The sequence below is a fragment of the Muscardinus avellanarius genome (assembly GCF_963383645.1).
Source record: "Muscardinus avellanarius genome assembly, chromosome: 15".
NCBI classification, from domain to species: Eukaryota; Metazoa; Chordata; class Mammalia; order Rodentia; family Gliridae; genus Muscardinus; species Muscardinus avellanarius.
In genome coordinates, this window is record NC_137801.1 from 55,947,958 (window position 1) to 55,974,381 (window position 26,424).

Below are 26,424 nucleotides of genomic sequence, written 5' to 3' on the forward strand. Positions count from 1 at the left end.
ATTGTTTTTATCTCTTCAGAGAGAAAAGGAGCCACACCAAAAGCTAAGAGTAAGAAAGAGAGAAGTGATACTGAAGGTGTGGTGAGAGAAGAGATGGAGAAGTCACTGTGGAGGAGGAGCTGACAGGCATGCGAGGCTCCAGAGATGCGGGTTGTGGACCGCTCAGGCCGACAGGGATGCTGGGTTTGTTTGTTTGCTTGTTTGTTTGTTTGTTTATTGGTGGTACTGGGGTGGAACCCAGAGGCTTTCTACCTCCAGGCTATACTCCCAGACCTATTTTATATTTTATTTGGAAACAGGGTCTCACTAAGTTGCTGAGAGCCTCACTCAGTAGCTGAGGCTGGCTTTGAACCTGTGCCATCCTCCTGTCTCAGCCTCCCAAGCGCGGGGAATTACAAGCATGTGCCACCACGCCCAGCAACAGATGCTGGGTTTAATCAGGGTCCAGGTTCTGCCAGGAAAATAAGGAAGGAGACCGGAACAGGTGAATTGAACACCAAGTAAAAGTTTGACCTTAGGGATGAACCAAGAAATCTGAACTGAGCAAGAGAGAAAATAAGAACACAGGTGTGCGGGAGGAAATGGGGAAGGGAGCGAGGCTGATGGACTGGAGGGGCTAGCGATGCCTGAGCCCCTCAGGACTGGACGTGCCCAGCTGTTGGCTGCCTGTGGATTTCCTCGGGCTGGGACACTCTGGTTCTTGCAGGAGTTCCCTAGCATGGCGCCACTTCCTCCCTCAATTCTCTGATATGTGAGGTTCATAGGTTCCCCAGATCTGCCTAACTTTCACTGATGAAAGGGAAACATACTTCCCTTTGGCTCCAGATCCACACCCCACCCGCGTCTTGGTTTCCTTCCTCCCTAACATCCTCCTGTCTTTCCATGGACCACCAAGATGTGCTGCCCATGGACCACTAAGACGTGCTGCCCACCGCCCTGTAGCTATGGCCTCGTTTTTCTGTTCACTACTTTTCTGTGCTTCCGATGGTAAGGGGCTGCAGATAAACCATGCAGGGGAGGCTGTGGCCACACTCTCACAGCTAGTATCTGGCAGTAGTAGAAAGCTGATCCTGTCAGCAATCAAACACCCCGGCAGGGGAAGAGCCCTGTTCTATGCATCTCCTGTGATACTGTAATTATCTGACCTGGGAGGTCAACGAATGCAGGGTCATAAGTGCAGGGCCATAGCTGGCTCTGAGCATGGACTTAAAAGCCCCCAAACTCACAAGAAATCATGGATCATTAATAATATGTCAAGAGGACGGGAGGGACTTGTTTCTGCACAAACCCAAGATCTCCTGACTTCAGATTTTTCAAATGTGTTTTAAAGTAATTGTTCTGTTTTCTATAATAGCAACAGTTTTATTGTAACAAGGACTATTAATTGTACCTTAAAATCTATTCTTTTCTTTTTAAATAATAACATCCCTAGTATTTAGCAGGATGCATGGCTGTTTAGAAAAAACACTCTATTTCCCAGACTCCTTTGCAGCTAGACATGGTCATAATGTCTAAGTCCTGGACACAAGGAGATGTGATTTCTTATCATAAGGGAGCTGCCATCCCTTTACCCCTTCCCCTGCTTATGACTTTCTGCTTAGGTTGGCAAAGAAGCAGGACAGAAGAGCCACAGTCCCTGGATGAACCTGTGGAGCGCTGCCCTGGACTTCATCACAGGAGAGAGGTGGACTTCTCTTGTAGGCTCCGTTACATGCATCTGAAATTGTGTCCTAACTAAATGCTCTCCTTCCTCAGCTCTGAATCTGACACATACAAAATGCCTGATTCACATTTTGATCTTCCCACCCTTCATTCTCTCTCTCTCTCTCTCTTTTTTTTTTTTTTCCTTTCGGTACTGAGGATTGAACACAGGGGAATTCTACCTCTGGGCTATACCCTCAGCCCTATTTTATTTTTGTATTTTGAATCCAGGTCTCACTACGTTGATGAAAGTTTCACTAAGTTGCCGAAGCTGGCCTCAAACCTGCAATCCTCCTGTCTCAGCCTCCCACGCACTGAGATTACACAGGTGTGCACCACCACAGCCAGCTTTCATTCTATTATTAAATGCATTATTGATAAGATTATTGCGCTGTGGTTTGGATTTTCTCATTAACAATGGAAACTTTGCCGGGCGTGGTGGCGCACGCTTGTAATCCCCGTGCTTGGGAGGCTGAGACAGGAGGATCGCACAGGTTCGAAGCCAGCCTCAGCTACTTAGAGAGGCTCTCAGCAACTTAGTGAGACCCTGTTTCCAAATAAAATATAAAAAAGGTCTGGGAGTATAGTCCGGAGGTAGAAAGCCTCTGGGTTCCACCCCTAGTACCACCAAAAAAAAAAAAAAACAATGGAAACTTCAAGATTTATATCCAAGATAAGGATGAGCCTTCTTCCTGATTGGCTGGTATTTATAAATTCAGTGGCTAGATCCTATTCTCAAACTTATAATGATAAGTAAATATCTTTAGGTAAGTCAATAGCAAATCCTAGAGTGATTGAGCAGTAATCTTTGAGTAGTAATTTTTTTTTTATTTTTTTTTTTTTAATTTTTAATTGGTGCACTGTATTCATACATCATAGTGGGATACATACTTTTGTAGACATACATGCACACATTGCCCAGTCAGCCCCCACCCGATCCCCACCCCATTCTCTCCCTATCCCTCCCTCCCATGCTTGGCTTAGTGATTGACATCTAGTATTATAGCAATTTATCAAAAATTAAAAATGATAATCTCACATAACAGTTTCATTTGTCTGATACCAAGCTTTTGATGACTTAAAGATAACATTTCAATATTTCTTTTTGCTTTCTTTCTTACCAGAGAATCTATTTTTTCTATTTTTTAGGTGAAACTATCATATATTTATATATTTATTTTTCAGAAAAAAAATCTATCCTAATATGGAATATGGACTCTAGGTACCCACAACGATCTTGAAAAAGAACAACGCTAGAAGATGTATATTTTCTGATTTCAAACCATATAAAGCTACAATAATTGAAACAGTGTAGTACTATTCTAAAGGCAGATATATAAACCATTGTAGTTAAATAAAAGCCTAGAGCTAAATTCTTCCCTATATTGTCAAGTTATTTTTGACAAGGTTTCCACGAACATTTGGTGGTGGGAATAATAATCTTTTAACTAAATATTGTTGAAAAATAATAATTACATGGAAAAGAATAAAATTGGACCCTTACCTAATCCCATATACAAATATTAACTCAAAATAGATAAAAGACCTAAATATAAATCTTAAGACTATAAACTTTTAGGAGAAAATCTGGGTCATAAAACCTCACAACATTGAAATTGGCAGTGATTTCTTGGTTATGATTTCAATGGCACAGGCAACAGAAGAGTATACAAACTCCCTAAAAAATAAAAAACATATTGTATATCCAAAAACAATGTAAACAGAGTTAACAGTTACTAATAGAATGGGATAAAATATTTCCAAATGCTATATCTGAAGGTATATTAATATTCCAACTAGAAATCCTAAAAATTAACAACAATAAAGGCAAACAATACCCTTTAGAGATAGGTAAAAGACTAACATAAATAATGAATCTCCACAGATAACCAATCTTAGTTGTCTGTTGGATGGAAAATCTTGTTTCTCTAGTTCTGATGTGTGTTACCTATTTCTTCTTTGTAGTTAATCTCTTTGAGTATTTTCTCTAGTGCTGGTATTGAAGACATAAATTCCTTCAGTTTCTGTTTGTCATGGAAGCTTCTTATTTCTCCATCTAATTTGATAGAAAGTTTTGCTGGGTAGGAAATTTTTGGCTGGAAGTTGTTTTCTTTCAGAGTTTGGAATATGTTACTCCAAGCCCTTCTGGCTCTCATGACTTGGTTTGGGAAGTCTGGAGTGATTCTAATTGGTTTGCCTCTGAATGTCACTTGGCCCTTTGCTTTTGTTGCCTTTAAGATTCTCTGCTTGGCTTCCACATTGGTCATTTTGACAATTATGTGGCGTGGGGATCCTCTTCTCCGATCCTGTCTAAAGGGAGTTCTATACGTTTCCTGGACCTGCGTATCGACCTCTTGCTCTATGTCTGGAAAATTTTCTGCTATTACTTCCTTGAAGAGATTGTTGATCCCTTTGGTTTCACTTTCTTTTCCCTCCTCTATTCCAATTATTCTTAGGTTAGCTCTCTTAAAATGGGCCCATATTTCTTCAATGTCAGATTCCTGCTGTCGGATATTTTTTTCTAGATTAGAAACTATGCGTTCATTTTTGGAATGATCATCTTCTAAGAGCGAGATTCTATTCTCCATGTGTTCTAAACGGTTGTTTGTGCTTTGAATTGAGGCCTTTACTTCATTAATTGCATCCTTTATCTCTTTTTGGCTCTCTCTGAATTCTTTTCGAAGCACCTCTATTATTTCTACAGTTATTTTCCTGATTTGATCTTCTAGAAATCTCTGAATTTCTGTTTTATCGGGTTCTGATGTTGTGGGGTTGTGAGCATTCATTGCTCCAGTATTATTCCTCTTTCCCATGATTTCGGAAGTTTGTGCCTTCTCTGGGTTCTTCCCTTGGGTCACTATGACTTCACTTAAGGTGCTCTGGATCTCGAGTCAGTAGTATCTCAGACTCCACTACTCCTTTACTGGGTTGTATCACAGAGTCTCCGACCCAGAGAGTCGATAGAGGCTGCTTTAGACTGTGGGGGGTGCCAGGTTGCACGTTCTCCTATGGTGTGATATCACTGCCACCACCCCTCTCCCACTGGGTCAAGTCCCAGTGAGTATAGTACTGGGTTTTCTCCGCTGTGGCCCACAATTTGACTCACTGTTCTTGAGTACGCAGATGTAGCTGTACTGAATTCGGTGAATTCGGTGCTGTTGCCGCCGGTGGCAATATGGCGCCGCTGCTATGCCCTCGGCTATGGGGCTGGCGTTTTTTTTTCTTGGTTTTGATTTCCACTCTGAATCCCTGCAGCGTGTGCTGAGCTCAGCCACTGGGAGCTTTAGATGCCCTCTGCGCCGAGAAATCCCGCCTGGCTGTTCCGCAGCGGCTCCCCTCGGCTTGCTGTGGCCGTCCCGTGAACTCGCCGCTGCCGCCGGCAGTATGGCGCTGCTGCCGCGTCCTCGGGCCTGAAGCCACGTCCTCGGGCGTGAGGATCTCCTCTGTGGCTCTGTTCTCAGTCCGCTTTCTCTCTGGAGCCTGGTGATTTTTTTTGTTTCTCTGGTGATGTTGTTTTCTGGCTTTGAAAGGCACTGATTTTGTGGTAATGGAGATTTGTTGTTAGCGGGGCTCTTAAGCCCCGCTTTTCTCGGTCGCCATCTTCCCGGAAGTTCTCGAGTAGTAATCTTTAAACAGAACTACTTGCTTAGAGTTTTGGATATTTCAACAGGAATGGTTTCCTCTACAAGAAGCCATCTCTCCCCATTTGTACGGTTATTGCTAAACCACCCAATTTCAATGATCATTTAATTATCTTTATCTACAGTTGAGTGCCCCCCTTCTGTTGGAAAGCTCATTTTATATAAACCAAACCATGGATAATTACCTGTCAACAGCAGATTTATCTAAATTCCCCATGAAACTGGATGGGGAAGTTCTCACAAATCATAAAATCACTCAAAGTTAGAGCCAAAAAGTTGAATTTGCACTTAAAGAATCCTGACAGCATTTAGTGCTATCAGGAATCAATTCTTATCCATACCCCCCTGCTGTTCTAGGTTCATTTTCTAGGATGTGGGTTTATGGCAGAACTGTATGTAAATCCACTAGGGAGATGCACTCACTACCTTTCCCCACATTTTCTTTTTCTTCTCCCTTCATCTACTTCGGAGACTTGGGGAAGACTTAAAGCTTCATTTTCTCATCCCATCTCATGCCCTTGCAGTTAGAAAACTACATGTGGCACGGTTCAGGTCAGTGAGACCTATGTGTGTTTTTTTTAAATGCTTCATTTAAAAATGCAAATTATCAGCATTAACATTCCTTGGTGTATTCCCAATAGACTTGAAAACAGAGAATTGTACACCAATGTTCATAGCTGCATTATTCATAGTGGATAAAAGGTGAAAACACTCCAAGTGTGGGTAAAGGCTAAATAAATTATGAACCGGGTGCGGTGGCGCACGCTTGTAATCCCAGCATTTGGGAGGCTGAGACCAGAGAATCACGGTTTACCAACAGCCTCAGCTACTTACTGAGGCCCTTTGCAACTCAGTGAGACCCGGTTTCAAAATAAAGAATAAAAAATAGGGCTGGGGTGTAGCTCTGAGGTAGAAATGCCCCTGGGTTCCATCCCCAGTACCTCAAAAAAAGAAAAAAAGAAACATTATGGTATATATGTATATATGGAATATTATTCAACCATAAATAGGAATGAAATTCTGTTGAAAATGAAATGCTACAATAGGATAAACTTTTGAAACACTTTGCTAAGTGAAATAAGCTAGACACAAAAGAATAAATATTGTGTGTCCCTATCCAAGGTACCTAGAATAGACAAATGCACAGACACAGAACAGAGGCTGCCAGGGGCTTTGGGGGAGGAAGACAGGAGAGCTGATGCTTCATGGACACAGCTTCTGTTACAGTTAATGAACAGGTTCTGGAGATGGCTAGTGATGATGTTTGCACATGCTCGTGAATATATATAATCACACTTATACACTTAAAATGGTTAAAGTGATAAACTTTATGTTATACATATTTTAACATGAAGAAAGCACTTCAACGGACATAATGCACATATGCAAAATTGTCAGTGCCAATCTCAATATCGTGCATGGGGAGGGTAACGGAGCAGGCGGGAGCGGTGGGGGATGCACGGAGTGCTGAGTGCATGTATGTCTCTTTCACTTGAACTTCATCATGGTGTATGACTACAATGTACCAATTTAAAAATGGTTAAATTGAGCCGGGCATGGTGGCGCATGCCTGTAATCCCTGAGCTTGGGAGGCTGAGACAGGAGGATCGCACGGGTTCGAAGCCAGCCTCAGCTACTTAGTGAGGCTTTCGGCAACTTAGTGAGACCCTAGTGAAACCCTGTTTCCAAATAAAATATTAAAAAAAGGTCTGGGAGTATAGCCCGGAGGTAGAAAGCTTCTGGGTTCTACCCCCAGTACCACCACCCCCCAAAAAAAGGTTAAATTGGTAAACTTTACATTATGCATATTTTAACACAACAAAAAAATACAAATTAAAAATCTACATGATCCTCAGGATTAAAATGCCCCTGGATAAGCCAGATGTGGTGATGCCCCCTGTAAGCCCTGTACTTGTGAGGCTGAGGCAGGAGGATCACAAGTTCATGGGCAGCCTCAGCAACTTAACAAGACCCTCAACAACTTACTGTTTCAAAATTTAAAACATAAAAATAAAAAGGCTGGGGGTATAGACTGAACATAGAATGCCCCTGGGTTCAACCTCTGATACAAAAAAATTTAATTAAATTAAAAGAACACTCCTGCATTCAATCCCTAGTAACATTACACACACACACACACAAAAAAAAAAAAAAAAAAAAAAAAAACCTGCATGATGGGTACATGTGTTGAAATATCCCAATGGATTCCATACATTTGTACAATTAATATGTATTAATACTTATAATTTAAAATAAATTTAAGACATTCAAAAATAAAGAAGTTAAAAAACTTTATGCCTATATTCTAGTTAATAAATTGCAAGTTTGGGTCTCTCCATCCCCTATTTTGCTTAAAGAGCCAGTATGCTACTGACTGTCAGTAGAAATGTAACTCATTGCTAAAGGTCATCCATTTCACTGACCGGCTAACCAGAGACAACTGACAAACAAAGGCAGAGGTCAGTAGCTCCTAAATATCTGCTTTGCTTCTCCACCTTGAAGACATAGAAAACAGAAAGGACCTAAGAGAAAGAAGAGGAAAGAAGTCAATGCTCCACCAAGGCTGATAAAGGAAGGCATGCCCTCGGGGACCGGGGCCATGGCACAGCCCCAGGAGAGAGAGAGAGATGTCCTTTGTAAGAGCTGGGGGTGCTTCTCTGTTCTGGGGGTCTTGCCACAAGATGTACCACCCAACTGCAAAGCCAGTTGATAAAGATGACGTTCCCCAGCAGAGCGGGGAGCCAGCACAGCCTGGGCTTCTACACGAAGCCCCTCCTCTTGTCCCCTCTAGTCTCTGGGCCCCTGCTTAGCACTTGGTTCTTAGTAGTAGTAGCAGTAGTAGTAGTAGTAGTAGTAGTAATGATAATAATGGAGTGTTTACTTTGCCAGGTATTTTTTAAAATTTTTTATTGGTGTACTGTATTCATACATCATAGTGGAATACAAAAAAGCTTTTGTAGACATACATGCACACATCGTCCAATTAGCCCCTACCCGATTTCCACCCTGTTCCCTCCCCATCCCTCCTTCCCATGCTTGGCTTAGTGGTTGACATCTAGTATTACAGCAATTTATCCAAAATTAAAAATGATAATCTCACATAACAGTTTCATTTGTCTGATATCAAGATTTTGATAACTTAAAGATAACATTTTAATATTTCTTTTTGCTTTCTTTCTTACCAGAGAATATTTTTTCTTTTTTTTTTAGGTGAAACTATCATATATTTATTTATTTTTCAGAAAAAAAATCTATCCTAATATGGAATATGGACTCTAGATACCCAAAACGATCTCGAAAAAGAACAAAGCTAGAAGATATATATTTTCTGATTTCAAACCATATAAAGCTACAATAATTGAAACAGTGTAGTACTCTTATAAAGGCAGATATATAAACCATTGGAGTTAAATAAAAGCCTAGAGATAAATTCTTCCATATATTGTCAAGTTATTTTTGACAAGGTTTCCATGAACATTTGGTGGAGGAAATAATAATCTTTTAACTAAATATTGTTGAAAAATAATAATTACATGAAAAAGAATAAAATTAGACCCTTACCTAATCCCATATACAAATATTAACTCAAAATAGATGAAAGACCTAAATATAAATCTTACTACTATAAACTTTTAGAAGAAAATCTGGGTCATAAGACCTCACAACATTGAAATTGGCAGTGATTTCTTGGATATGATTTCAATGGCACAGGCAACAAAAGGGTAAACAAACTCCCTAAAAAATAAAAAATATTATATATCCAAAGACAATGTAAACAGAGTTAAAAGTTACTGATAGAATGGGATAAAATATTTCCAAATGCTATATCTGAAGGTATATTAATATTCCAACTAGAAATCCTAAAAATTAGCAACAATAAAAGCAAACAATACAATTTAGAGATAGGTAAAAGACTAACATAGATAATGAATCTCCACAGATAACCAATCTTAGTTGTCTGTTGGATGGAAAATCTTGTTTCTCTGGTTCTGGTGTGTGTTACCTATTTCTTCTTTATAGTTAATCTCTTTGAGTATTTTCTCTAGCGCTGGTTTTGAAGACATAAATTCTTTCAGTTTTTGTTTGTCGTGGAAACTTCTTATTTCTCCATCTAATTTGATAGAAAGTTTTGCTGGGTAGGAAATTTTTGGCTGGAAGTTGATTTCTTTCAGAGTATGGAATATGTTACTCCAAGCCCTTCTGGCTCTCATGACTTGGTTTGGGAAGTCTGGAGTGATTCTAATTGGTTTGCCTCTGAATGTCACTTGGCCCTTTGTTTTTGTTGCCTTTAAGATTCTCTGCTTGGCTTCCACATTGGTCATTTTGACAATTATGTGGCATGGGGATCCTCTTCTCTGATCCTCTCTAAAGGGAGTTCTATAAGTTTCCTGGACCTATGTATTGACCTCTTGCTCTATGTTTGGAAAATTTTCTGCTATTACTTCCTTGAAGAGATTGTTCATCCCTTTGGTTTCACCTTCTTTCCCTCCTCTATTCCAATTATTCTTAGGTTAGCTCTCTTAAAATGGGTCCATATTTCTTCAATGTCAGATTCCTGCTGTCGGATTTTTTTTTTCTAAATTAGAAACTATGCGTTCATTTTTTTGAATGATCATCTTCTAAGAGCGAGATTCTATTCTCCATGTGGTCTAATCGGTTGTTTGTACTTTGAATTGAGGCCTTTACTTCATTAATTGCATCCTTTATCTCTTTTTGGCTCTCTCTGAATTCTTTTCAAAACACCTCTATTATTTCTACAGTTATTTTCCTGATTTGATCTTCTAGAAATCTCTGAATTTCTGTTTTATCAGGTTCTGATGTTGTGGGATTGTGTGCATTCATTGCTCCATTGTTATTCCTCTTACCCATGATTTCGGAAGTTTATGCCTTCTCTGGGTTCTTCCCTTGGGTCACTATGACTTCACTTAAGGTGCTCTGGATCTCGAGTCTGTGGTATCTCAGACCCCACTACTCCTTTACTGGGTTGTATCACAGTCTCAGACCCAGGGAGTCAATAGAGGCTGCTTTAGACTATGGGGGGTGCCAGGTTGGGCGTTCTCCTATGGTGTGATATCTCTGCCACCGCCACTCCCCCACTGGGTCAAGTTCCTGGGAGTGAAGTACTGGGATTTCTCCTCTGGGGCCTGCAATTTGACTCACTGTTGTTGAGTACGCAGATGGAGCTGTAGTGGACTCGGTGAATTCGCTGCTGCTGCTGCCGGTGACAATATGGCGCCGCTGCTACACCCTTGGCCGTGAGGCTGGCGTATTTCTTCTCTGGTTTTGAGCTCTGCTCTGAGTCCCTCGGCTCGCTGTCCGTCGCTTCTCTCTGGAGCCTGGTGGGCTGTTGAGTGCGTTGGTCTGTAGCCGTAGCCATCCGGTGAACTCGCCACTGCCGCTGGCAATAAGGCACTGCTGCTGCGTCCTCGGGCATGAGGCCGGCGTATCTCCTCTGTGGCTCTGAGCTCTGTTCTGAGTCCCCCTCCTCTCTGGAGCCTGGTGATTTTTTTGTTTCTCTGGTGATGGTGTTTTCTGGCTATGAAAGGTGCTGATTTTGTGGTAATGGAGATTGGTTGTTAGCGGGGCTCTTAAGCCCCGCTTTTCTCGGTCGCCATCTTCCCGGAAGTCCCACTGTGCCAGGTATTGCTGAGAGAGAGAGAGAGAGAGAGAGAGAGAGAGAGAGAGAGATACTGGGAATTGAACCTAGGGGCATTCTACCTTCAAGCTACACCCCCAGCTCTGAGGCTGTTCTCAAACCTGTAATCTTTCTGTCTTAGTCTCCCAAATATTGGGATTCCAGGCATTAGCCACCACACCTGTCTTGCTGTAAGAATCTAACACGTATGACCCCATTTAAATCTTACAAGATTTCTATAAGATACATATTAATGTTTCCACTTCCCACATGAGGAAATTGGGGCCAAAAAAATTTGGCTCTGTTATCCAAGGTTGCAGATCACAAGTGGCAGAGTCAGGATTCTGACCCACACAGCCCATCCCAGTTCCCTTTTGCTAAAGCAATGCTTTGTGCAGCTTCTTGGGATCTTACAGATATTATTTTCTGCTAAGTAGTATCACAGTCCTGAATTGTGTTTAGCCTTTTAAGCATGTTTATCTGGTACCTTTTTGCCATCATCATTGGTTGTTTACAGAAGAACAAAAGTAATGGGTTGGGCGTGGTGGTGCACACTTGTAATCCCGGCATTCGGGAGGCTGAGACAGGAGGATCGAGGTTTGCGGACAGCCTCAGCTACTTAGTGAGGCCCTTTGCAACTCATTGAGAGCCTGTATCAAAATAAAGAATAAAAAATAGGGTTGGGGGTGTATTTTGGAGGTAGAATATCCCTGGATTCCATCCCCAGCACCACAAAATATATAATAATAATGACAATAATAATAATAATAATAATAATAATAATAAGAAGAAGAAGAAGAAGAAGAAGAAGAAGAAGAAGAAGCCAGGCATGGTGGCACACGCTTGTAATCCCAGCATTCGGGAGGCTGAGACCGGAAGATCGCAGTTCACGGACAGCCTCAGCTACTTAGTGAGGCCCTCTGCAACCCAGTGAGACCCTGTTTCAAAATAAAGAATAAATATTGGGCAGGGGCATAGCTCGGAGGTCAAATGCCTCTGGGTTCCATCTCCAAACCTGCAAAATAATAATAATAATAATAATAATAATAATAATAATAATAATAATAATAATGTGTGCATGTCATTAAACAAATCACTTTCTATTTCATAATTATATCCATTAGGGTAACATTTTCAGCTGTTGTGGACACCGCCCAAAGACTCATTTCCCTAGTACACAGAAGTCTTATTCTTGATAAAGTGCAAAATAGGTATTCCTCATTTGTTATAGTTAGATATAAAATGTCCCCTAAATAGCTCATTTATTAATATTCAGGGTTGATATAGTGGAGTCATGAGGGCTGTAATCCCAGCACTGGATAAATTCACTGTAATAGGTTTACCTGGGTGGTACCCAGTAGGCCGGTAGAGTGTGGCTGGAGGAGGTGGTCCCTGGGGTGCGGGCTCAGGGATTATATTTACGGTTCCTCCTCCACCTGCTGGCTCTCTAGCTTCCAGCCCCCAAGATGTGAGGGGCACAGCCTGTGTGCTCTCCCTGTGCCGGCCTCGGCTGCCTAGCCCTGAGATCTGCAGTCCTCAGCCTCACATGGACTGAGCCCGAAAATATAAGAAAATAAGTCTTTCCTCTAAATTATGTGGTGGTCAGGTCTTTAGATGATGGCTGTGAAAATGCTGACCAGACCAAGCATGGTGGTACACGCTTATAATCCAAGCACTTGGGAGGCTGAGACAGGAGGCTCACAGGTTCGCGGCCAGCCTCAGCGGCTTAGTGAGGCCCTCTGCAACATCAAAGAAGTAGCCACAAAGTTCAGGAGAGATGACTGTGGGTGACTTGCTTTCTCTTTTCAACATTTTCTTTAATACCATGTTGTCAATAATATATTTCTAATTTGTCGCAGGAACAAAGAAAAAGAATCTTTTCCTGTCCTCAATACAGCCGTAAGAGCCCTTCAATCTTCAATAAGAAACCTCTAGATTGGCAGAGTATTTCTGAAATGAAATGTAAGACTTTAAAATAAAAACTTACAGTTTTCTGATAAAGACTGAGGGAAATTAATTTTTTAAGGAATGAGAAAAGGACACTTTTCTAGAAGATTCACATGCACCGGTCAGCCTTTTCCTAACACCGAGGAGGCCTGAAGCCGGCACCTTGCCCACCACGTTCATTATTGAGAAGCTGAGAGGTGATGAGTTTCTTTGACTTAGAGAATATTTTATTCGTAGAATCGCCCAAGAGATCCTTTCTTTAAATATTCACTGTGTTTGGCCTGCCCTATTGCCTCAGGGATTTCCTGAGAACTCTAAGAAAGTCTGCTTTGCATCCTTAGGCAAAGTTTAGACGTTTTAGGGGGTCTATATGTGTGATTTTTTTTTTCTGGACACAATAATTCTGTCCCTGAAAAATCCCTTTTTTCTGCAAGGCCTTTAACTGCCTGGACGTCTTTGAGGCCCTTAAGCTGATCAGTGAGTATCAAAAAGTGCCACTTTCATCTGAGCCCACAATTTCCAAAGTTTGTTAAAACATCTACCTTCATCATCAAAATCGTGCCAGGGAGTCCTTGTCTCGCATACTTGAATGTTACTTAAGAATCCAAGAAGACTCAAGGGCATTTGAAGTTTCCCTAAAAGGCTAAATCAGGAACACAGGGCTCTCTCCCTGATTTAATCCTGATGAGTCAATCAGATATTTATGCAGAGGGTGACTACAGTTCTCTGTATACCATGTTCATACCCAATATCTATTTCCATTCGATCCTTGACATATATGGGAATTACCCGCTAGCAGATGATATTTAGGATGAGGAGCTCGTCATGGATATGGAAAACATAATGCAGAAGAGAAATAGGAATTCAGACTTGACAAGAGGTCAAGATCCCCTCCTTCTTCTAGCAGACAATTCTCCCTGCGTCTCTTTGTATCTACCTGTCTTGTGATGCCTTTTATTTATTCAGTTATCTGTTCAAGTGAACAATCTTAAGAAATAGAGATATGAGCCGGGCCTGGTGGTGCACGCTTGGAATCCCAACGTTTGGGAGGCTGAGACAGAAGGATCACGGTTCACCGACAGCCTCAGCTACTTAGTGAGGCTCTTTGCAACTCAGTGAGACCCTGTTTCAAAATAAATAATAAAAAATAGGGCTGGGGGTGTAGCTTGGAGGTAGAATGCTCCTGGGTTCCATCTCCAGTAACACACACACACACACACACACACACACACACACACACTCACAGACACACAAGATAGAGAGATGGATTCCTTCCAGGACGGGACGGGGCAGGTTTGTGTGCTATCCAGGATAATAATGGTTCTTTCCATGGCGAAGTTTGGAGGAGGATCTCACCCATTGGTGAGATCGGTGGTTTCCAAGGCTCACAGCCCTTTGGGTTTGCCACAAGCCCACTGCATGCACATTCATTTGGGCCTGCTTCTACACTGTCCCTGTGGAACTTGGAGGACAAGGAAAATAACTGGGATCATTCTACTTCTGGAGCTACACCCCATCCCTTTTATTATTATTTTTATATTTGAAACAAGGTCTCGCTAGGTTGCTGAGGCTGTCCTTGAACCTGCGATCTTTTTGTCTCAGATTGTGGTAATCACTGAGAGACATCTTTGCCTGAGATATGGAAGGCAGAAGTGAAATAGCATTTTTATTTTTATGCTTAAAAACTGGAAGAGGCTATTGGGCATGGTGGCACACACCTGTAATTTCAGTTCCTGGGAAGCTGGACAGGATGATTGCAGGTTCCCCATTAGCCTCAGCGACTTAGCAAGGTCCTGTTTCAAAATAAAAATGAAATAAAGCTGGGGCTGTAGCTCAGAGGCAGAATACTTCTGGGTTTAATCCCCAGAACCAAAATAAGAAAATAGAAAAGGAAAAAAGATGGAAGCAGGCACCTTTGCAATTCACGGCTCGTGCACATTTTTATCTGTTGGCCCATCTCTTTGGCATTGGGCAGTAGCTGGGCCTGCAACTATCTGACCTTCCTCTGGATTCTCCTTCAGTTTCTTTACCTCCAGACTCAGATGTGTTTTATTCTGTGAAGGGTGCCGGGTCCTTCTGCAGGACACCACACCAGTGAGTGAGAGGCTTTAACAGAGGTGCTAAGCCATCCCTGTGCTTTCAGCCCATGATAATGGGCTCCAGCTCTTTTTCTTTTTCTCTTTCTTTTCCTTTTTCTTTTTCTTTTGGTCCTGGGGATTGAACCCAGGGGTGCTTTACTACCGAACTACACTCTTAGTCCTTTTTATTCTTTATTTTGAAAAAGTGTCTTGCTATGTTGCTGAAGACCTCACTAATTTTCTGAGGTTAGCCTTATCCTCCTGTCTCAGCCTCTCAGGTACTAGGATTAAAGGTATGCCCACCACACTCGACTTCTCGCTTATTTTATATTCGTATCCCCTTCCTCAACAGCCTGTCCTGTAGACTTTAAATTTCAGAATCAGACCTGAAGGCAACAGCCTTCCAAGACTACTTAGTCAACTTCCACAATTGCATAAGATTAAATTGCAATGATGGGGAAAAAAAAAAAAAAGCCGGGTGTGGTGGTTTATGCTGTAATCCCAGCATTTGGGAGGCTGAGACAGGAGGTTCGCAGTTCGCGGACAGCCTCAACTACATATTGAGGCCCTTTGCAACTCAGTGAAACCCTGTTTCGAAATAAAGAATAAAAAAATAGGGCTGGGGCATAGCTTGGAGGTAGAATGCCCCTGGGTTCCATCCCCGGTACTGCCAAAAAAAAAAAGGAAAAGGGAAATTTCTATGACAAATCTGTGTGTATATATGACACAGTAACACACACACACACACACACACACACACACACACACACACGTAGGATCTAGGACAAATAAGAAATTGAGTATAAGAGCTAAATTAGAAAATAGTAGCAGAATGACTAGGATAAAGGAAGGAAACCTTGCCATTTGTACCATTTGAGCGTTGCATCAAGTGAATCTATTATCTGTTTTCAAAAAATAAGCATTCAAAATGCTAAAAAAAAATTCCTAAAGTTACTTTTCTTGTTTTGACATGTGAAAACAGAAATCCTTTCTATTCTACCCTGTTTCTATTTCTTTAAATAGAGTCATATTTGTATTCTATATTTATTAGGTTTTGCATGTCACAAGGGACTCAAAGTTAGGCAAAAAGGGAACTTACGTGTGTGATGGTCAATTTTATGTTTCACAGACAGCTTGTAAAACAAGACCCTGGTTCAAAATAAAGAATAAAAAGGCCTGGAGGAGCCAGGCATGGTGGCTCACGCTTGTAATCCCAGCATTTGGGAGGCTGAGACGAGAGGATCATGGTTTGAGAATAGCCTCAGCTACTACTTAGTGAGGCCCTTTGTAACTCAGTGAGATCCTGTTTCAGAAAATAAAGAATAAAAAATACGGCTGGGGGTGGAGCTTGGAGGTAGAATGCCCCTAGTTCCATCTCCAGTACTGAAAAAAAAAAAAAAAAAAAAAAAAACAGGACTAGAGGTATAACTCAGAGGTAGAACACCCCTGGGTCTGATTCCCAGTATTAAAAAAAAAAAAAAATGGGATAAGATTTGCCATGGACTCTCATTGAAAAGACAATTAAACATCTTTTCCTCAAGAAGAAAAGTGAATCAAAAGGGACACAAAACACCCTAGAACAACCTACTAACCAAAAACCAGTGAGCACAGGCACAGGTACATCTAGAAATGTACTGCTGTAGCTGAAGAAACATCCACAAAACAGATTTTTGCATTTTTTTATGGTACTGGGGTTCCTGGAAGCCCTTCTACCTCCAGGCTTCATTCCCAGACCTATTTTTACATTTTTATTTGGAAACAGGGTCTCCTAAGCCAGCGAGCGCGGCTGGCTTCGAACCTGCGCGATCCTCCTGTCTCCGCCTCCCAAGCGCGGGGATTACAAGCATGGGCCACCATGCCCGGCTTTTTTGCATGTTTTTATAAAACTAAAACTCTCAAGCTGGACGTGGTGGCCCACGCTTGTTGTCCCAGTACTTGGGAAGCTGAAACAGGAGGATCGCAGGTTTGTGCCAGCCTCAGCTACTTAGTGAGGCCCTCTGCAACTTAGTAAAACCCTGTCTCAAAATAAAGAGTAAAAACTAGGGCTGGGAATGTAGCTCAGAGGTAGAATGCCCCTGAGTTCAATCTCTGGTGCCACAAAAAAAGAAAGGAAAAGAAAAGAAAGACAAAAAACTAAAACTCTCCTCAAAACTAAGATTGAGTATATTTTTTTCTTTTGTTTTCTTTCTTTCGTTTTTTTTTTTTTTTTTTTTCTTTTTGTGGTACTGGGATGAAACCCAGGGGCACTGTACCTCCAAGCTACACCCCAGACCTATTTTTTATCCCTTATTTTGAAACAGGGTCTCATTGAGTTGCAAAGGGTCTCACTAAGTAGCTGAGGCTGTCCTCAAACCGGATCCTCCTGTCTCAGCCTCCCAAAAGCTGGGATTACAAACGTAAATGTGCCACCACGCCCAGCAAGATTGAGTATATTTTCAATAGATGGTTAGGTATACTTATTCCTTCAGAGCAAGGACCCAGCTTAGCAACAGCCAGCATTTTGCCAATTTTGTTTCATATATTGCATAGCATCTTTATAATCAGGAGGAAGAGCCAGGTGTGGTGGTACATGCTTGTAATCCTAGTACTTGGGGGGCTGAAACAGGAGGATTGCAGATACAAGGCTAGCCTCAGCAACCTAGCAAGACCTTGTTTCCAAGGAAAATATAAAATAGGGCTGGGGTGTAGCTCAGAGATAGAATGTTCCTGGGTTCAATCCCCAGAACCACAAAAAGGAAGGAAGGAAGGAAGGAAGGAAGGAAGGAAGGAAGGAAGGAAGGAAGGAAGGAAGGAAAGGGAAGGGAAGGAGGGAGGGAAGGGGAGGGGAAGCGCTCTCTCCACTTCTTTCTTGGGAAGAGGTTAGTGCCTTAAAGATGATACTCAATTCAAGAGCATAATGTCCCACATAAACAGAAGTGCTTTTCAACACAGAACCTGCTACTATTTCCAGTTCAGTATCCTGTATGATTCAGTACCAATTCTGGCACAGGAAGAATGTCTAGTAACAACAATGTATAGTCTGATGAGCCAACAGAGACCTAGTTAATGTAAAATCAGATTTGAGTTTTAAATTTTTCTTTCATTTGTTAAGAAACAGAGTAGAGGCCATTTCTTTTCTTTTCTTTTTCTTTTTCTTTCTTTTTTTTTTTTTTTTTTGTGGAACTGGGGATTGAACCCAGGGGAACTGGGGATTGAACTCAGGGGCAATCTACCTCTGAGCCACACCCTCAGCCTTTTTTTTTTTTTTTTTTTTTTTTTTTTTTTAGTACTGGGGATGGAACCCAGGGGCATTCTACCTCCGAGCTACACCCCCAGTCCTATTTTTTTTTTTATTATTCTTTATTTTGAAACAGGGTCTCACTGACTTGCAAAGGGCCTCACTAAATAGCTGAGGCTGTCCTTGAACTGTAATCCTTCTGTCTCAGCCTCCCAAATGCTGGGTTTACAAGCGTGTGCCACCATGCCCAGCTCCTATTTTTTAATTCTTTTTTTTTTTTTGAAACAGGGTCTCACTAAGCTCACTAAGTAGCTGAGGCTGCCCGAGAACCTGCGATCCTCCTGTCTCAGCCTCCCAAGTATTGGGATTACAGGCGTGCGCCACCACACCCAGCTGAGTAGAAACCATTTCAACAAGTTATTTTTAAATTAATACAACTGTTAGGAGAGGATGCAAGTTGTCTGTGAACTTCTCGTGGCTTTTGAGGTTTGCCATGCTGACAAGGACTGCCTGGTCCGGGCCCTGCCATCTTCTCCAGCCACACCCATCCTCCACCTGCTAATTTTTCCCATTGTTCCAGTCTCTGTCCGCTCTCAAAGCAGAAGATGCTCTTGTCGATGTTCTCCCTGCCTGGAACATCCTTCTGCTTCCTTTCATTTAACTGCCACCTCTTCAAAGAAGCTGTCCCTGACCCCTCGAGCCCAGGTCGGGCCCTGTCACTGCACAGCACTAATCTGAGTCTGCTGCCTTCTCACTTGTTGGTTACTGGTGCTCGGTTCCTCCTGCTGGGACGTAAGCACCAGGAAGGCAGGGCCGACCCGTTGCAGGCTACCAGCCAGTAGCATCCTCCTGATGTAGCTACCTCAGATTTAGAAAAATCATCAAAGCTACTCAAACAGTAAGTGGTAAGATGGCTAAATATTTTTCAGGCAGAATTCAAGCTATTCCTCCAAAGTCACAAACTCTGGTCTGTGGGGTTTAAGATTTTAAAATCATTTCTGCAATTATTCGTATCCTGGTTAATTCTGCATAATGGCCACTAGAGGGCGCCGTAGCCAAATACTATTCCTGAAAAACCAAAAAATTTTTCAGAGTTAACTTTTTTGAAGTCCTGCTGCCTAACCTTCCTCTCAATTACCCTGGCAGCTGTGCACCCAGCTCCTTTTAAAAGAAACATAACACATTATGATGGCCAGGCCGGGCGTGGTGGCGCACGCTTGTAATCCCCGCACTTGGGAGGCTGAGACAGGAGGATCGCACAGGTTCGAAGCCACTGGCCTCAGCCTCTTGGTGAGGCTCTCAGCAACTTAGTGAGACCCTGTTTCCAAATAAAATATAAAATAGGTCTGGGAGTATATCCCGGAGGTAGCAGATTCCTGGGTTACAGCCCCAATACCACGAAAAAGGGTATGTTTATGTGGGCTATGTTTATTATGTTAGAAATTAAAACTGAAAGACATGTATTTATTAAATTTATAAGCCAAATATTTATTTAAAATAATAATAATAGATCCACTGTATGGCCTCAAAAATAACATTTTTATTCTTTTATTTTTATTTTTTTAAAGTGGCAACCAGCTTATTAAAATTGCTGATTTAGGCATCTGCAGTAGTGACTTCAACCTCCACTCCTGGCTCAATACTGATGGAAGTAATTTGTGTAACAATCTCAGAAGGGCTGTAAGTCAATTAGTCGCTTGCGGATGTTCATCTGGAAGGAATCCCATGTCTTAGAGCTTTCAGCACAAGGTGTTTTCCTTGCAGTGATTCTCAAAGTCTTGGCAGGCATGCGAACAGGTCCTTTCACTTTGAGCTTCTTTTTTGGCGCCTCTGATGAAATCAGCACACACACCTTTTCCAGCGACTTCACGTTGTGGCTGGTGAGGGTAATTCTGATTCAGTGAATCGCCACCTCTGGTTCCACGCGTGTCTTTCCAGTATCTTTAGAAGCCATGGCTGCAGCGCGGCTTCCTGTCCGATTTGCTCCTTGGAGGGAGAACAGCAGTGAGTCAGGAGAGGGAGGGCAGAAAGAAACTCCGCAGCACTCACAACCATGTCACCCTCACAAATATTTATTCTTTTAAAAAATTAGCCAGGCGTGGTGGGGCACGCTTATAATCCCCGCACTTGGGAGGCGGAGACAGGAGGATCGCGCTAGTTCCGGAGCCAGCCTCGCTGGCTTAAGAGACTCTGTTTCCACATAATAATGTTAAAAAATAGGTCTGGGAGTGTAGCCCGTGAGAGTGTATCCCGGAGGTAGAAGGGCTTCCAGGAACCCCAGTACCACCAAAAAAAAAAAAAAAAAAAAAAAAAAAAAAAAAATTTAAAAAAATTTTAAAAAATTAAAAAAATAAAAAATAAAAAATTAGCTCCTTGGAGGGAGAGAACAGCAGTGAGTCAGGAGAGGGAGGGCGGAAAGAAACTCCACAGCACTCACAACCGTGTCACCCTCACAAATATTTATTCTTTTCAAAGATTAGTGTGAAGAGTCTGGCATGGTGGTACATGCTTGTAATCTCAGTACTTGGGAGGCTGAGACGAGAGGATCGCAGGTTCCTGACCAGCCCCTCAGCATCTTAGTGAGGCCCTCTGCAACTTAGTGAGACCCTGTTTCAAAATAAAAACCAAAATAGCGCTGGGGGTGTAGATCAGAGGTAGAATGCCCTGGGTTCGATTCCTCAGTACCACAAAAAAATAATAATAATTAGTGAAAAGAATGGCATTGTTTTACATTTTGGCCAATCTCTAACATCTGGCTTAGTAGAAAACAGCTGGATTCTCCTAGCAGATTCTGCATTCAATCTGTTCTGGCATCTTGTTTAGTTTCAAGTCTATGAAAAAAAAAATCCAGGCTCACAAGGAGAAAGGCAAAGGCAGCCCCTGCTACGCAGCAGGTCTTGGCGTGCTGAGCCTGCCGAGCCCACGGCTGGCCTTGGTGGTCTCCTGTTGAACATAAATAAGATTGCGGAGCATCCACCTTAGATCAGGCCACTTGCTGACGGCATTAGTCAGCTTTGCATCTCTGTTGGCAAAATACCTGACAAGAACGACTTCGAGGAGGAAAGGGTTATTTTTGCTCAGGGTTTCAAGGTTCAGTCCATGGTCAGCAGGCTCCAGGCAGAAATATCATGGTGGAAGGCCTGACTAAGAAAAGCTTCTCAGCCCATTCAGACAGGAAGGGGAGAGAGGACAGATACAAAGACAGAGAAAGACAGGGGCACCAGGGACATGTATAGTCCCCCAAGGCTACACCCCTGCTGACTTCCTCCAGCCAAAGGCACTTGGCTACAGTTACCACGCAGCAATCCATTCATTCATTAATCTGTCGAATGGATTAACCCAGTAATGAAGCTAGAGCCCTCATAATCCAATCTCATCACCTCTGAACACTGGCCATTGCTGCAATGCCTAAAACATGAGCTTTGGGGGGAACCTTCTAGATCCAGATCAACCCAGTGATATGGTGGGCCAAATCAAAACCAAGACCATGGCTGGGCGTGGTGGCGCACGCTTGTAATCCCCGCGCTTGGGAGGCGGAGACAGGAGGATCGCGCAGGTTCGAAGCCAGCCACGCTGGCTTAAGAGACTCTGTTTCCAAATTTTAAAATATAATATAGGTCTGGGAATGTAGCCTGGAGGCAGAAGGGCTTCCAGGAACCCCAGTACCACCAAATAAATAAATTAATAAATAAATGAATAAATAAATATCTTCTAAAAAAAAAAAAAAACCAAGACCATGAACGTATCCACACCACAGAAATAGCCAACCACCCCCCTTCTTCTAAGGGATACAAGTAACCAATGCTTCTTTAATTTTGAAATAAGATCTTGCTAAATTGCTGAGGCTGGCCTCAACCCTGTGATCCTCTGGTCTCCGCTTCCCAAGTACTGAGGTTACAGGTGTGGCCACCACGCCCAGCACCACTGCGGCCTCCCCACTCACAGTTCAGGGTTGCTCCAGCTGGGATTCCTGTGTCACTTTCCTAAGGCTGCTATAACAAATTATCATGAACTTGATGACTTCAAACACTGAAAGCCACCGTCTCACAGCTCTGGTGTCCAGAACTCTGAAGTCAAGGTGTGGGCCGAGCCCCCTCTGAGGGCTCCTTGCTGCTCCCAGCTCCGGACAGCTGTGGGAATCTCTTGGCCGGTGGCGGCTTAACTTCTGCCTCCATCTTCCCACGGCCTCACCTCCAAGTCTGTCTCAAGCCTCCCTCTGCCTTCCTCTCACAAGGACCTTTATCACATGTAGTCCAGAATGCTCTCAAGGTCCTTAACTTAATTAAATTCACAAAGATCCTTCTCCCAATAAGATCACATCAACAAGCCTGGGCATTAGAACTTAGCCGTGTGTGTGTGTGTGTGTGTGTGTGTGTGTGTGTGTGTGTGTGTGTGTGTGTGTAAGTGTGTGTGTGTGTGTGTTACCAGGGGTCAATGAACCCCAGCCTGATTTTATTTTTTTATGTCAAAACAGGGTTTTGCTGGTTGCTGAGGCTGATCTTGAACCTGTGATCGTCCTGTCTCAGCCTCCTAAGTGCTGGGATTGTAGGTGTGCACCACTATGCCCAAGTAGACATACCTTTTAAGGAGCCAGGGTCCAACCTACTGTACCTTCTTATAGATGAGACTTATTAATATGCCAAATAATAGAATTATCCCCACTTCCTAAAAGCCAGGTCTGGTGGCTCACACCTGTAATACCAGGAGGCTGAGACAGGAGGATCAAAGGCTCAAGGCCAGCTTCAGTGATTTAGTGAGAACCCATTTCAAAATTAAAAAAATATATAGCCGGTGTGGTGGCACACGCTTGTAATCCCAATACTTGGGAGGCTGAGACAGGAAGATCATGGGTTTGCGGCCAGTCTCAGCTACTTACTGAGGCTCTCTGCAACTTGGTGAGATCCTGTTTCGAAATAAAGGCCGGGCTTGGTGGCAAATGCTTGTAATCCCAGTACTTGGGAGGCTGAGACAGGAGGATTGCGCAGGTTCGAAGCCATCCTCAGCTACTTAGGCTCTCAGCAACTTAGTGAGGCTCTATTTCCAAACAAATATAAAGTAGATCTGGAGTGTAGCCTGGAGGTAGCCCCTGGGTTCCATCCCCAGTACCACAAAAATAAATAAATAAATTTTAAAAGCCCCTGGGTTCCCCCAGTACCAAAAGAAGAAAAAAGAAAAAATATATAAAATAAAATAGGCCTGTGGTGTAGTTCATAGGCAAAATGTTCCTGGGGTCAATCCCCAGTATTTAAAAAAATTATTTCTTTGTGTGTGTGTGTGTGTGTGTGTGTGTGTGTGTGTGGTACTGGGGTGGAACCCAGAGGCTTTCTACCTCCGGGCTATACTCCCAGACCTTTTTTATGTTTTATTTGGAAACAGGGTCTCACTAAGTTGCTGAGAGCCTCACTAAGTAGCCGAGGCTGGCTTCGAACCCGTGCGATCCTCCTGTCTCAGCCTCCCAAGTGCGGGGATTACAAGCGTGCGCCACCACGCCCGGCAAATATCTCCATTTCTGACAGCTTGGAACCAGAACAGAGCCGTACTTCCTTAAACTTTTTGTGTAAAATCACCTGCCACGAGTCCAAATCCTGCAAGGCTTTCCTACAGCTGACTTACCAAGATGCTCAGCAGCTCCCTGGGGTACACGTTCTCCCTCACTGCCATAATAAACCCAACTTGTCCAATCCAGGTGGTTCCTGGTGGTCTTGGGCTGGAAATCATTGATTGACATAGATAAGTCATTAGAAAAAGAAGGAATATTTAAATTGATTCTTCAAGCCAAACCTGGAGACACACACCTGTAATCCCAGTACTGAAGAGGCTGAAACTGGAGGACCACAGGTTTGAGGCCAGCCTCAGCAACTTAGTGAGGCTGTTACCATCTTAGCAAGACCCTGTTTCCAAATAAAAAATAAAATCAGGCTGGGGATGCATCTCAGAGGTAGAATGTCCCTGAGTTCAATTCCCAGAACCACACACACACACACACGCACACACACACACACACACACACACAGACACACACACACACACACATACACACACAGGCTTTTCAGACAATAGTGGATGTTTCTCTTTGATACTATACCAAAATTCAATACAATAATTTCTTAAATGTTACCTGCAATGTGGAGTCTGAATTAATGCACTTTCCAGACTCTGTTATACTCAAACCCATGAGTCAACGCTGCACTTTGGATCTTCCCACGCCTGGTATCCTGAGTATCACACATCAGTCACTGAAAATACTGGTTCACTGAAGTATGCACATCCTCTGAGTGGCTGACACATTTCATTATACTATACGCATTTTTTTCAGTACTAAGAACTGAACCCAGGGGCATTCTACCTACAAGCTACTCCCCCAGCCCTATTTTTTATCCTTTATTTTGAAACAGGGTCTCGCTAAGTAGCTGAGGCTGGCCAGGAGCCTGCAATCCTCCTGTCTCCGTCTCCTGAGTACTGGGATTACAAGTGTGTGTCACCATGTCCAGCTTTATTTTTATTTTGAAGAGTTTTTGCTAGGTTGCCAAGGCTGTCCTCCCATCTGCGATCCTCCTGTCGCAGGCTCCCCAAGTACTGGTATTACAGGTGTGTACCACCATGCCCCACTCAAAGACATTCTTAAGTAAAACTGGCTTTTTGGTTTTCTATGCAAATTTGTGGCACTGTAAAAAAAAAGGAGGGGAGGCTACTACTGCAGTCATACTCAGCCTGAATGCAGGCTAGGACACCAGCAGTTCACCCATCTTTGATTTTGTACCATTAGTGCAAATGTCAACATAGTAAAAAAGGCAAATAATGTCCCAGAATTGTTATTAAGATAGTTTTGACTTCATAAATCCTGTAACAGAATCTTGGAAATTCCCAGAGATCTACAGACCACACTTTGAGACTCAGCTATAATGTAGAACTCAGCTGTAATGCAGGTTTCAACAAATTCAAAAGAATAAGTATCAGTCATACTACCCACAACCTCTTCCCACAAAGTATCAAAATTAAGACAATGACACTGCCGGGGATGGTTGCCCCACTTGTAATCCCAGCATTCGGGAGGCTGAGACAGGAGGATCCAGGTTCGCGGACAGCCTCAGCTACTTAGTGAGGCCCTTTGCAACTCAGTGAGACCCTGTTTCAAAAATAAAAAGACTAAAAAATAGGGCTAGGGGTATAGCTCAAAGGTAGAATGCCCCTGGGTTCCACCCCCAGTACTGCAAAAAAAAAAAAAAAAAAAGACAATTACAAAAAAAAAAAAAGGATAAATTTCTCCTAACATTTGAACACTTTAGAATTTTCTTTTTCTTTTCTGGGGTGCTGGAGATGGAATCCAGGGACATTCTACCTCTGAGCTACACCCTCAGTCCTATTTTACTTTTTATTGAGAAAGGGTCTCATTAAGTTGCAGAGGACCTCTCATTAGGTGGGTGAAGCTGGCTTCAAGCCTGGGATTGGACCCAGGGGCATTCGACCTCTGAGCTACACCCCAGCCCTATTTTATTTTTATTTTGAAACAGGGTCTCACTAAGTCACTGGGGCTGACCTCAAACCTATGCTATTCCTATCTCAGCCTCCCAAGTACTGGGTTTACAGGCATGCACCACCACTCCCAGCTCTTATTTAGAACTTTTTAAAGGGACATAGAAAGAGACTGAAAGAAGGGATTTGGGTGGAGAACTTAGAACGGGGTTTGCGCGATGCTAGCACAGTGGGCCCCAGAGTCCTCGCCTCCTGCCCAGTTACTGAGGACATGTGTCTTTCTGAATGGCATGGCTGCCTTCTATATTAATCATGTCCCGCAGGCAGAAAGGATGAGCTAACACGGTTGCTCATGGCCTTTAACTAAAGGCCGGTGACAGGGAATGTCCTTGGGAGAGCGAGTCAGGGATGGGCCGCTGGCTGTCTACAACGGCATCCACCTGCCTGGCTCCCCGAGGCTTTGACTTTGTGATGTCTGATATTTTGCTAATCGTCTACATTATACAATTCCCCACCACTTCAGCCAAACAGCCATGGCCTAACAGCTGGGAGAGAGCAGTCCTCTCAGAGGTAAAAGATTAGAGAAAAGATTTCGGGCATTTTTCATCCTCTTATCTTAAATCATTTACTTTAAATTTCCTATGCGCAACCTCAAGACTAAGCGCAGGAGAGGCCAGGGTTGGGTTTTGGGGGTGCGAGGGCACTTTGGGTTGTCCCTGGGCTGGATGCCAT

At 42.9% G+C, this 26,424-nt stretch overlaps 1 pseudogene across 1 annotated transcript; it reads right to left on the reverse strand.

The window, feature by feature from the left end:
* Positions 1–19,815: 19,815 nt before the first annotated feature.
* Positions 19,816–20,173, reverse strand: LOC308274237 (small ribosomal subunit protein uS10-like; annotated as a pseudogene). Its single transcript has one exon. The product of its transcript is annotated as a small ribosomal subunit protein uS10-like (transcript).
* Positions 20,174–26,424: the final 6,251 nt, after the last annotated feature.